Source organism: Triticum urartu, chromosome 7A, assembly GCF_056163025.1.
Source record: "Triticum urartu cultivar PI428250 chromosome 7A, HENAU_Tu73, whole genome shotgun sequence".
Classification (NCBI taxonomy): domain Eukaryota; kingdom Viridiplantae; phylum Streptophyta; class Magnoliopsida; order Poales; family Poaceae; genus Triticum; species Triticum urartu.
The window spans coordinates 566414364-566427521 of NC_141879.1; the positions used below are offsets into that span (position 1 = coordinate 566414364).

General features: G+C 48.5%; 1 long non-coding RNA gene across 2 annotated transcripts; it reads right to left on the reverse strand.

Annotated features, from left to right (window-relative positions):
- Positions 1 to 3167: 3167 nt before the first annotated feature.
- LOC125522221 (uncharacterized) lies at positions 3168 to 5325 on the reverse strand. Of its 2 annotated transcripts, XR_007289694.2 has the most exons (3): positions 4508 to 5310; positions 3799 to 3886; positions 3168 to 3710 (listed from the first exon to the last, which is right to left on the reverse strand). It is a non-coding gene; the product is annotated as an uncharacterized LOC125522221 (long non-coding RNA). The 2 variants fall into 2 exon arrangements; XR_007289693.2 differs by having other exon boundaries at positions 3168 to 3886; positions 4508 to 5325.
- Positions 5326 to 13158: the final 7833 nt, after the last annotated feature.

Consider the following 13158-nt stretch of genomic DNA (forward strand, 5'->3'; position numbering starts at 1 on the left):
GCTCCGGCGAGCTCCGGCCACCCCGCGTCCTTCCGTCGCCTCCCATGGATGCGCGAGAGCCCGGGCTACGCCCCGGTGCCCTTAGCCGCCGCCGCCCCCGTGGCCTGTAACACGGACGCCGCCGCGTCCTTAGGTCGCCGGCGACGACCTTGCCGGACTGACGTGCGGGCCCAACCTGCCAGGTGATTAGTTTAAGGCTAATCACCACCTAACCAAACCCCTGAGACACTGACAATGGGCCCAGCGCCACTAATTTTAATTAGATTAGTAAAAAACCTCCGTTTAACACTGTGACACTGACATGTGGACCCCACACGTCAGGTTTGACCTGGTCAGCCACCTTTGACTTGCTGACACAATGCTGCTGTCATGCTGACGCAGTATTGGTTTTCTGGATTTAAAATAAATCAGGAAATTCCAGAAAATGATATAAACTTCAAAAATTCATAGAAATTCAATCGTAGCTTAGATTGAAATAATTTATATATGAAAAATGATCAGAAAAATTCAATCTATCCATCTGTACAATTTTCATGCATGACAAACCAACCTATACATGCTGTATATATGAAAACATATAAATGGCATATTTAAGAGCTTAATTTGGAGTTGCATTTGAACCCTTGGTTCAAATGGACTTCATGCAAATGAATTGCTAGATGCATTAACTCAAACAACATCACATACTCATGCCATGTTCATGCATCATATTGTTGCATATGCTTGTGTTTGATTTCGACATCGTTCCTTCTCGATAGGTCCTGCTCCGGAGACCGATCCAGAGTACCTGTCAGTGGAGCAGTGCCCCCCTGTTAATCTACCAGGAAAGCAACCCCCTTGTTCATTCTGATACAATCCTACTATCTCACTCCTGCTCTCATTTATTGCATTAGGACAATAACGATTCAACTGCTACTTTATGTTGCGGTAGTTGAACCCATTCCTCTGCATGACCTGTCATTGCCACAGTAAATAGTTAAACACCACTAGCATGTGTAGGAGTTGTTTGAGCCATGTGTGTTCCTACCAAGCTATGCCTGCTATTGCTTAGAGTTGTGTCAGATTTGATTCATCGGGAATGAATTGGAGTGTTATGATATGTTCCGGTGCTGAGAGTTAAGCGTGTGAACACGATTTGGTAAAGGTAGCGGTGAGAGGCCATGTAGGAGTACATGGTGGGTTGTCTCATTGGGACCGTCCTTAAGAACTGAGTTCTGTGTAAGTTGTCCAATGACTAGCTACTACCACACATTGGGCTCCGGGCGCTCCAAGCTCTCTCGACTTATTAACCGCCTTGATCTCTGTCCAGGAGTTGCAAATAGTTTCTGGTGTTTGTAGGTAGTGCTATTTTTCTACCGAGTGGCACTCGGCAGGGTGGACTTGGGACAGACTAGGCACACGTGGCCCGGTGTACCGAGTGGCACCCGGATGGTGGGCTCGGGAACCCTGTACACATCGTTTGGGGCCGTGAGCGAAACCCCGGCCAGATCTCCTTGCGGATGGAACCCGAATAGGCGATAAACCTGGACTAGAGTCTTGTGTGGTTAGTCAGGTCGTGGCCGACACCCTCGCCAGGCTTTCGCTTGAAGGTTGCCGAGATACATGACGTGTACATGGTGATAACTGGTGAGAGCGTGTGTGAAGAAGTACACCCCTGCAGGGTTTTCATGATCTATTCGAATAGCCGTGTCCTCGGTTATGGACTTCTTGGATGCTTACGTGGTACATAGACAACTTAAAGTGGATACTCTAAAATGCTCAAGACAAGTGTGGGTGCTATGGATGGCCTTCTCGTAGAGAGACGGGGATGAATCCATAGTAGTGTATTGATGTGGTGATTAGTGGACTCGTGTGCGCTGCCTCACCTCAAAGAAGTTTCTCGTTGTCGTAGAATAGGATAGCCACTGAGTCAAAGCTGGCTTGCTGCAACTAAACCCCACATTACCTTCTTGATACAAATGCATGTATGATAGGATCTGATGTAAGTCTTGCTGAGTACCTTTGTACTCATGTTTGCTTTATTTATGTTTTGCAGGTGAGACATCTGTCTCACTAGTAGTACCACTTGGACTTCGACGAGTAGCTTGTTACCTCAGATATGATCTTGTACCATTGGGAGGGACTTGTAGATAGTCAGGCTTCTCAGCCTTTTTCTTTTGTAGTTGTCTGTACTCAGACATGTAATGCTTCCGTTGCTTGTATGCTCTGAATGATGGGTCATGTGACCCCTGTTTGTATTTAATACTATGTGGCTCTTCTGGGCCTTATTCTATATGAGTTTGCGTTATGTTGTGATGCCATGTTGTACAACACATACTTGCATGTTATGCGTACGTGTGACGTGTATTGCTATGTGTGGGATCCGACAACCTAGTTGTTTATCCTTGGTAGCCTCTCTTATGGGGAAATGTAGTCTAGTGCTTCCACTGAGCCATGGTAGTCTGTTACAGCCCGGTTCACCGGAGTCCTGCTAGCCCCGCACTACTGCTCCGGAACACTTAGACTGGCCGGCATGTGATTCACTTCGTTCCTGTGTCTGTCCCTTCGGGGAAATGTCACGCGGTGACTTCCAGAGTCCTGCTAGCCTGCTACAGCCCGGTTCACCGGAGTCCTGCTAGCCCAGCACTACTGCACCGGAACACTTAGACTGGCCGGCATGTGATTCACTTCGTTCATGTGTCTGTCCCTTCGGGGAAATGTCACGCGGTGACTTCCGGAGTCCTGCTAGCCTGCTACAGCCCAGTTCACCGGAGTCCTGTTAGCCCAGTTGCTACAGCCCGGATTCACACGTTGATGACCGACATGCTCGATGTTGTTTCATGTATGCCTGTCCCTGTAAGTCAGTGCCACTTTGGGTTCACGACTAGTCATGTCGGCCCGGGTTCTCTGTCATATGGATGCTAGCTATACTATCATATACGTGAGCCAAAAGGCGCAAACGGTCCCGGGCCATGGTAAGGCGACACCCGTGGGAATACCGTGCGTGAGGCAGCAAAGTGATATGAGGTGTTACATGCTAGATCGGTGTGACTTAGAATCGGGGTCCCGACATTTAATCTGGGCCTCACCCAAACACACTTCTGTACTTTGTCTTGCAAAATATGTATTCAAATAGCTTGCATAGAAAATGGTGTCAAGAAAGAGCCAACTTAATCAAATGGCCTTGCTGCATATAATCGATAACCTTTAAGCTATTTGGAAGTTCATATTTCTTTTATCAAGAACCATAATAAAGTTCTTTATTTCTGAAGGCCAAATACACCCCTTGAACTCAGAATCTGCATGGAGTTCCAGTAGAAGGCAAAAGCATGAAAGCTGCCTCTAAAAGACTCCCACTTGAAGGGTCAATAAGAAAGGAATTCCTCTTGCATCATAACAAAGAACCTTCTAGGCAGGATGCAGAACCTGAATGGCTTTTTACATCTGCATAACACACTGAACATGGATGTAGTAAAAGCACGAAACCACATATTTTTAAAAGGATGTAGTAAAGGGAAAAGCACAAACATGGATGTAGTAAAGGCAAAAGCACGAAAGCTGCACCAAAGATGTAGTAAAAGCACGAAACCACATATTTTTAACCTGACTCATAAGAAGGTGCAGGAGCGCGTGGAGCTTATTGGTGGAAGTTCTCAGAAGAGTAGGAAGATGCCTTTGCGGCATCAAGCTTGTGAGTAGCTACTCTTCTACTGGAAATCCCACACACTACCCTGAATCCATGACATGGTTGCCGGATATGATTGGAATAAAGACTCACAAGAGCGACCAAAATTAGACGATGGGATTCCATGGTGTTACCTGGGAGAACAGGAGGGTGTCTACATGCAAGGACTACTGCTCCTCCTGTAGAAATCGTTTGTCCTTCTCTATTTCTCCCGTCTGATCCCTGTAACATAGATGCAGATCTCCCCTCTCAGAAATTCCATTACATGTTAGTCGAAAGCAATTCCTAGTTTCCACAAGCCAAAGTATATAACGATATATGAATATATGTAAATAAAAGTATTGCTAATGTCATAGTTTTTCATACTTCAAAAACATCCTATCATGTCAAATGGCCACAAATAATTATGTAAACATCTTATCATGTCAAATCATTGGTGACCATCCTCCTTGTGATGCATTTAAAAAAATGGAACTTCCTATCTGCACTTACATCACGGATAACATACAGCAAAATATAATTGAAATTCAATAGACTTCTACCAGATGACATGATTGTGAAGATCAGTGCAGATTTCAAAGCTCACTTTCTAACATATATTGGTATGTGATACTTGTAATCATATAGGTATGTGACGTGAGGGGAGGAGGATATATATTTGGACATATATGATTCTGTCAGAAAAAAATGTACACACAAAAACAGTACTTGCTCAATTTTTCCTCCGTACAAGCATGGTTGGTTCTCAACTGAACATGGTCAAACTGACTTGGAAGTAGTGGAAAAATAAAATGCACTTATTAGGCATGTAGAAATCTGACTTGGAAATCTTCAGTTGGTTACCTCTCGAATCATATTTCCTTCTACAAAAGCCAATTCTCTATTGAAGTTGGTAAATCTGACTTGGAAATCTTCAATTGCTGTGTTTAAGTTGCTTATTTCTTGAATCTTATTTCCTTATACAAAAGCCAACTCTACATCTGCGTAGTAAAATATAAATTTTCACCTGCAAAGAGATCAGGTCAAAGGATTTTGGTTCTGCGGACTACCAAAGTTATGTGTTAGTACTAACTTTGATCAGCATAAAATAGCATCCTATTAAGGATAATAGGAAACAATTTATTAATTACGCATGATCCTGAAAGAAAAGCACCTGGAGCTTGAAGCTGGATTGGTTCCCTGATTTGTTGGCTGTTGTAATGTCGACAGAAGCATAAAATAAATTTAGCAATCAGGGAAAGTGGGCAGTGGCACAAAGCCTGGTACCAATCTCTTTTGACCTTCTCCTGAATTCCTATGTTGTATTAAGCCAATGTAGATTGGAGAATCAGGAGTACAGGAGCATCCCGCTGGGGAGGCAGCGACCCGCGGCGGGGGCGGGTTCCCGCGGCTGGGGAGGCGGCGACCCGCGGCGGGGGCGGGCTCCCGCGGCTGGGGAGGCGGTGACCCACGGCGGGGGCGGGCTCCCGCTGCTGGGGAGGCTCCCAACGACCCGCGGCGGGGGCGGGCTCCCGGCGACCCGCGGAGGCTTCCTGTGGCTCTGGCGACGCGACGCAGCGGTGAAGGGCTGCGGTGAAGGACGCGGCTGCAGGAGGCGAACAGCACTGGAGGAGGAGGAGGTCGTACAAGAGGAGAATGAGGAGGTCGTGCGGGCGGTTTTCTTTTTACTGCGGGGCAGATTAGCGTGGTTGGTAGCGCTAAACACAGAATGATTAAGGACCATTAGATTTTGATGATGGATGGATCTGATTGTTTGGATCTGCCCTTCTCTTCCTTTTATAGTGGTAGTAGATAAATCTGAACTCATGAGCTAAAAAGATGGTAGCCGCTCGCTTAACAGAAGAATGCTTAATATTAGAAAATTCTAGAAAGATCCTCTGTATGCAAGGATGCATATGGATAAATTGTCTTTCAAGTTCAACAACGAGCAACGATATAGCATCCGCAAGACTACTAGTTTTCTGAAGAATAGACCCGCTCATGGTGGGCAAAGCACCGACACAAGTAAAGAAATCTTGAATAACTCCTTTTCCAATAATATTACCACTACCAATCCGAAACTTTTTAGTTTGTAAAATAGTGGGTTCTTCATCAGGATCAACAAAAGTATCAAAGTTTTCCATGTTATTACCACTATCCTTATCAATGATAACCTCCCCAATTTCAGGCATGATGGCAGCAAGAGGCAAGCAAAAAGAGGCGAATGGAAAAAAGGGCGAATAAAACGGCAAGGGTGAAGTGGGGGAGAGGAAAATGAGAGGCAAATGGCAAATAATGTAATGCGATGGATAAGAGTTTGTGATGGGTACTTGGTATGTCTTGACTTGATGCAACCTCCCCGGCAACGGCGCCAGAAATCCTTCTTGCTACCTCTTGAGCATGCATTGGTTTTCCTTGAAGAGGCGAACGGAAAAGAGGGCGAATAAAACGGCAAGGGTGAAGTGGGGGAGAAGAAAATGAGAGGCAAATGGCAAATAATGTAATGCGATGGATAAGAGTTTGTGATGGGTGCTTGGTATGTCTTGACTTCATGCAACCTCCCCGGCAACGGCGCCAGAAATCCTTCTTGCTACCTCTTGAGCATGCATTGGTTTTCCCTTGAAGAGGAAAGGGTGATGCGGCATAGTAGCGTAAGTATTTCCCCTTAGTTTTTGAGAACCAAGATATCAATCCAGTAGGAGATAACACACAAGTCACCTAGTACCTGCACAAACAAACAAGAACCTCACAACCAACGCGATAAAGGGGTTGTCAATCCCTTCATGGTCACTTACGAAAGTGAGATCTGATAGAGATAATATGATAAATATTTTTGGTATTTTTATGATATAGATTGGAAAATAAAGATTGAAAAATAAATGGTAATAGAAATAGCAAGTTGATATGAAAATAATATGATGGAAGATAGACCCGGGGGCCATAGGTTTCACTAGTGGCTTCTCTCAAGATAGCATAAGTATTACGGTGGGTGAACAAATTACTGTCGAGCAATTGATAGAAAAGTGCATAATTATGAGAATATCTAGGCATGATCATGTATATAGGCATCACGTCTGCGACAAGTAGACCGAAACGATTCTGCATCTACTACTATTACTCCACACATCGACCGCTATCCAGCATGCATCTAGAGTATTAAGTTCATAAGAACAGAGTAATGCATTAGGCAAGATGACATGATGTAGAGGGATAAACTCAAGCAATATGGTATAAACCCCATATTTTTATCCTCGATGGCAATAATACAATACATGCCTTGCTGCCCCTGCTGTCACTGGGAAAAGACACCACAAGATTGAACCCAAAGCCAAGCACTTCTCCCATTGCAATGTAGTAGGCCAAAACAAACTGATAATTCGAAGAGACTTGCAAAGATATTTAAATCATGCACAAAAGAATTCAGAGAAGAATCAAATATTGTTCATAGATAATCCTGATCATAAATCCACAATTCATCGAATCTCGACAAACACACCACAAAAAGAATTACATCAAATAGATCTCCAAGAGAATCGAGGAGAACTTTGTATTGAGATCCAAAGAGAGAGAGAGAGAGAAATCCATATAGCTAATAACTATGGAACCGAAGGTCTGTGGTAAACTACTCACACATTATCGAAGAGGCTATGGTGTAACGCCCGGATAATTTGGCTACAGTAAAACTCCCCTAATGATACCATGTCATCTGCGATTACTGTTACAAATCTCGGGATAATTCGAAAACGCGTCAAATTCAAACTTAAAATTAAGGTCGACAATAAAAGTTTTCAAAATTGAAACAAAAATGTTCGGTGGACGCCAAATATTACAAAGGTAATTATGGTGCAGAAAACACATTTTTAGTAAAAGACTAAATACTTTAAAATGAAATAAAACAGAAAAGAAAAAAAGAAAGAGAAAGGAAAACCCCCCAAACCCCCCTGGGCCATCTGGCCCAGCTAACCCACCTGGCCCATCCGGCCGAACCGGCCCGCCTCCCCCTGCCGCCTCCCTTCCCTGTTCCCCCGACCCGGGTCGGAACAGGGGCGCGTCCCCGCCTCACCCTCTCGCCGGTGACGACGAGGGGATAAGGTCGCCACGCCGCGCCCCCTCGGTCTCTCCTCCCACTCGCCCCACTCTCCCCTCGGTCCCCGCGCCTTCCCCCTTAGATCCACCGCGCTCCCCCCTCGTTCCCCACCGTAACCGAGCGCCACCGCCGCCATGGCTCCGGCCTAGCCACGGCCACCGTGCCCACCTCGCCGCCCCACGGTGTCTCCAAGGGCCGCCGTCGTCCGCTGCTTCGACTGGTGCTCCCCGTTGGAGACCGGAGCCACCGCAACGCCCCGACGCCGCCTTCGTCTTCCTCTGCTCCGACAAACTCCGCCGCCGTTCTTCACCGACTCCGGCCGCGCCCCTGCAGCTACTAAACCCCCAAGGGCCACCGTGTGCGCCGCTCGGTGAGCCCCTGCTCCCTCCTCTCTCTCGTGCGCCCTAGCCAGCTGCCGCCGAAGTACCCGAGAGCCCGTCGCCGTGGATCGCCTCGCGGCCGTGGCCGTACTCTCCGTCGTGCTCGCCTGAGCACGGCATCTTGTTCCTGGTGCCCCCAGGAACCCAACGCACCCGCTCGCGCACTACTCCGTGGCCGCTAGCCCCTAGCTCGATGAACGCCCGAACGCATCGCAACACGCGCCCGTCGCCGGCAGCCGTCCGGTGACCATTTGGTCCCGGGCTCTTGCCTGTCGTGCTCGCACGCGCCCGTAGAGGCCTCCTGGCCGTTTAGGGTACTTGCTGCCGTGCCGCAGTGCCGTTTCCCTCTTGCGGCCGAACGCCGGCGTCCGCCCCGCTCGTCACCGGTGACGCTGTGGCCCTCCTCCGGCCACGCCACCGCCCCCACTAGATGCGCCTCTGCGCGCTTGTTTGAACGAGCCCAGGCGCGCGCGGATCCGTGCCCTGTGCGCAATTTCCAGCGAACTCCGGTGGGTCTGCGCCGTGCTTTTGGTCGCCGGCGGCGAGGGCCGACCCTGCTGACCTGGCACCGCGGGTCCCACCACCTGGGCCACTGACTGGTGGGCCCAGGGCCCCCTGTTGACCTGTTGACTGGGTCAACTGCTGACTGGGCCGCCCCTATCTCACTGACCTATAGGCTCCACTTCAATAAACGAAATAAATAAAAAGAATAATTGGTTAACTAAATAGTTAGCTAATTAAAACCCTATTCTCTCACTAACTGCTGGGTCCCACCCTCTAATTAACCTGTTTAGTTAGTCTAAACCCCCTGTTAATGCCCCTGACAATGACATGTGGGTCCCACTGGACCCACCTGTCTGGTTTGACTGGTCAACCGACCAGTTGACCTGCTGACATCACTCTGATGTCATGCCTACGTCACCACACACTGTTTTGGATAACGTTGGAATTAAATATATAATTAAAATCAGAAAATGATTTAATCTTTAGAAAATCATATCTTTTAATCTGTAACTCGGATGAAAATACTTTGTACATGAAAGTTGCTCAGAACGACGAGATGATTCCGGATACGCAACCCGTTCGTCCGCCACACCTCCCTAACCTATCGAACTCGTAACTTTCCCCCTCCGACTACTCTGCCCGAAAACGCGAAACACCGGGGATACTTTCCCGGATGTTTTCCCCCTTCACCGGTACCACCTCGTACCGCGTTAGGGCACACCTAGCACCACGCTTTGTCATGTCATGCATTGTCATGCATTTGTTTGCATTATATTTATTGTTTCTTCCCCCTCTTCTCTCGCTAGACACCGAGGCCGACGCCGCTGCTACCCAGTACGACTACGGTGTTGACGACCCCTCTCTCTTGCCAGAGCAACCAGGCAAGCCCCCCCCCCTTTGATCACCAGATATCGCCTACTCTTCTCTATACTGCTTGCATTAGAGTAGTGTAGCATGTTACTGCTTTTCGTTCATCCTATCCTGATGCATAGCCTGTCCTTGCTACTACTGTTGTTACCTTTACCTGCAATCCTAATGCTTAGTATAGGATGCTAGTTTATCATCAGTGGCCCTACATTCTTGTCCGTCTGCCATGCTATACTATCGGGCCGTGATCACTCGGGAGGTGATCACGGATATATACTATATACTTTATACATGATACATGTGATGACCAAAGTCGGGTTGGCTCGAGGAGTACCCGTAGTTGATTCACGAATTGGGGGCTGGAAGGACATACTTTCCCGACGGACCTCCGTGTGGATCTTTGTGGCGAAGCGACAGGGCAGGTTGAGACCACCTAGTAGAGAGGTGGGCCTGGCCCTGGTCGGCGTTCGCGGTTATTTCAAAATAACACGCTTAACGAGATCTTGGTATTTGATCTGAGTCTGGCCACTGGCCTATACGCACTAACCATCTACGCGGGGACAGTTATGGGCACTCGACGTCGTGGTATCAGCCGAAGCCTTCGTGACGTCAGCGACTGAGTGGCGCGCGCCGGATTGGACTGGAACGCCTACTAGGCTAGGTCTGCTTCCGGCCGCGTTCGCAATGTGCAGGTGTGCAAAGGGCGATGGGCCCAGACCCCTGCGCCATAGGATTTAGACCGGCGTGCTGACCTCTCTGTTGTGCCTAAGTAGGGCTACGACATGTTGATCTTCCGAGGCCGGGCATGACCCAGAAAAGTGTGTCCGGCCAAATGGGATCGAGCATGTTGGGTTATGTGGTGCACCCCTGCAGGGAAGTTAATCTATTCGAATAGCCGTGATCTTCGGTAACAGGATGACTTGGAGTTGTACCTTGACCTTATGACAACTAGAACCGGTTACTTAATAAAACACACCCTTCCAAGTGCCAGATACAACGGGTGATTGCTCTCTCACAGGGCAACGAGGGGAGGATCATCGGTTAGGGTTATGCTATGCGATGCTACTTGGAGGACTTCAGTCTACTCTCTTCTACATGCTGCAAGATGGAGGTGGCCAGAAGCGCAGTCTTCGACAGGATTAGCTATCCCCCTCTTATTCTGGCTTTCTGCAGTTCAGTCCATCGATATGGCCCTTTACACATTTACCCATGCATATGTAGTGTAGCTCCTTGCTTGCGAGTACTTTGGATGAGTACTCACGGTTGCTTTCTCCTTCCTTTCCCTCTATCCCTTCTACCTGGTTGTTGCAACCAGATGTTGGAGCCCAGGAGCCAGACGCCACCGTCGACGACGACTCCTACTACACCGGAGGTGCCTACTACTACGTGCTGCCCGCTGACGATAACCATGAGTAGTTAGGAGGATCCCAGGGAGGAGGCTTGCGCCTCTTTCAATCTGTATCCCAGTTTGTGCTAGCCATCTTATGGCAACTTGTTTAACTTATGTCTATACTCAGATATTGTTGCTTCTGCTGACTCATCTATGATCGAGCTCTTGTATTCGAGCCCTCGAGGCCCCTGGCTTGTAATATGATGCTTGTATGACTTATTTTATTTGTAGAGTTGTGTTGTGATATCTACCCATGAGTCCTTGATCTTGATCATACACATTTGCGTGCATGATTAGTGTACGGTCAAATCGGGGGCGCCACAAGTTGGTATCAAAGCCGACTGCCTGTAGGAATCCCCCTTCCACACTCCTTGGCCGAAGTTGAGTCTAGACATTATAAAAACTTTTACTAACATGGTTGTTTGCCGTACGGGCCCACGTCGCCATCTGGGTGGTATTAGGATCTTTTACTCCTCGATCCTTACTCTGGGTCTCTGAACTCTCTCCTACTCGGGTTAAACGATTTTACTAACTCTAACACTAGGATCCTGGACCATGTTCACCCCAAATTTGGATAAGCCCTAGTTATTCTTTAGAGTAGTATTTGAACATTATCCACATTGCCGTTTGACTCCTGTGAAAACATCTTTGTTTTCAGATGGAACCCACGAGGCTGGTCGTGCGCCACACGACGGCCATTGGTGCCTCAGGATCACCTGCTGTGTTGGTTGAGATGATGACCTATCTGGGTTATCGCTGGCACCCTGAGTACACCGTCTATGAGGAGTATCAGGACTTCAACCAGGAGCAGTACCGTGCCATCGGCCACCTCTACTCTCGGGAGTATGACTCCTCTACTGTGCTGCACACTGCTCATGGTGTTGGAGTGACTATCGATATGGCGGTCCACGATGCTGCTTATGCTGCTCTGACACGTCTTCGTGGAGAGTATCAGGAGTTGGACACCTCCCTCTTCAGGCACATTGCTATCGCATCCGATGTTGGTGCGGAGGGATACTACACTGCGGCCTACTCCACTGTCACCCGAGAGCCCTTCTACCATCAGAACCTGGTTCTGCATGCTGATGGGCTGGATAGAGCTAACCGAGCTCTTCGCCACGAGTTGTACACCACCCGTCAGCACCTGTATCGTGCTCTAACGCTGTTGCACCCCTCTGTCCGATCTGGTGATCTGTCGCGTTCTGCGATCTACCCTGCCAGGACCGTGATGCCCCAGGGCGTCGGCTGGCCAGATGTGGGAGGCTACTCTCCTGCACTTGGTCCTCTCCTGCCACCTGCGCATCGGGTTCTGCACCAGAGTATCCGCAGACCCCAGGCTACTCGCGTGGAGGTCTTCCCTTCGTGTCACTACCAGCTGTCGGGCTACACCTACCTCCGCAGTACCGCGTGGGACTGATGTAGACTTGCTTGTTAGTGTTAGATGCATTCGCCGCGAGCCTGTGTGCCGCCTATGATGTCTTAACCTATGTACCGAACTCTGTGTAACGAACTCTATGCATGATCTCTTTTGTAAGATATGCCGACTACTATGTAGTATTTATCGTGCTGCTTTCGTTGTGCATGTTTCATCATGAATGATTCTTGTTTTTTGCAAATTTCTCAATGCTGAACTACCCCTGTTAAATATTAGCAGGATGGTTAGACCAGGTGGTCGTGGTCGTGGTGGCAACGCCCCACCACCGCCTGAGTACATGGCTGGGATGATGCAACAGTTTGAGCTGAATCGTCAGTTCATGGAGAATATTATGGCTCAGTTTCCTCGCCCCAATATGAACCAGCAGCCAACCCAAGTGACTGCAGGATTTCATGCGCCTCAACCCAACCGTGTACCGCAGCTCAACTCAGCCTCTAGATGCTGATGACTGGCTCCGTGACATCACCTATGAGATGGAGTCTGCTGATGTAGCCCCTACCAACTATGTCACCTTTGCTTCCTTCTTCCTGAAAGGACCCGCAGCTCAATGGTGGGACAGCCACAGGCCTACTCTGCCAGCTGGAACAATCATCACCTGGCCAGACTTCCAAGCTGCCTTCCGTGCTCGCTTCATTCCTCAGGGAGTCATGGACCATAAGAAACGCGAGTTTCGCAACCTCACCCAAGGCAACAAGACTGTTGAAGCTTATCAGCGGGAGTTTCTTGACTTGTCCCGCTATGCTGAAGAAGACATTGCAACTGATGCACGCAGACAGGAGAAGTTCCGTGATGGCCTTCAAGCTGACATCAAGCTCGCACTTCTAGTGCATGACTTTGCTGATTTCGCCACCC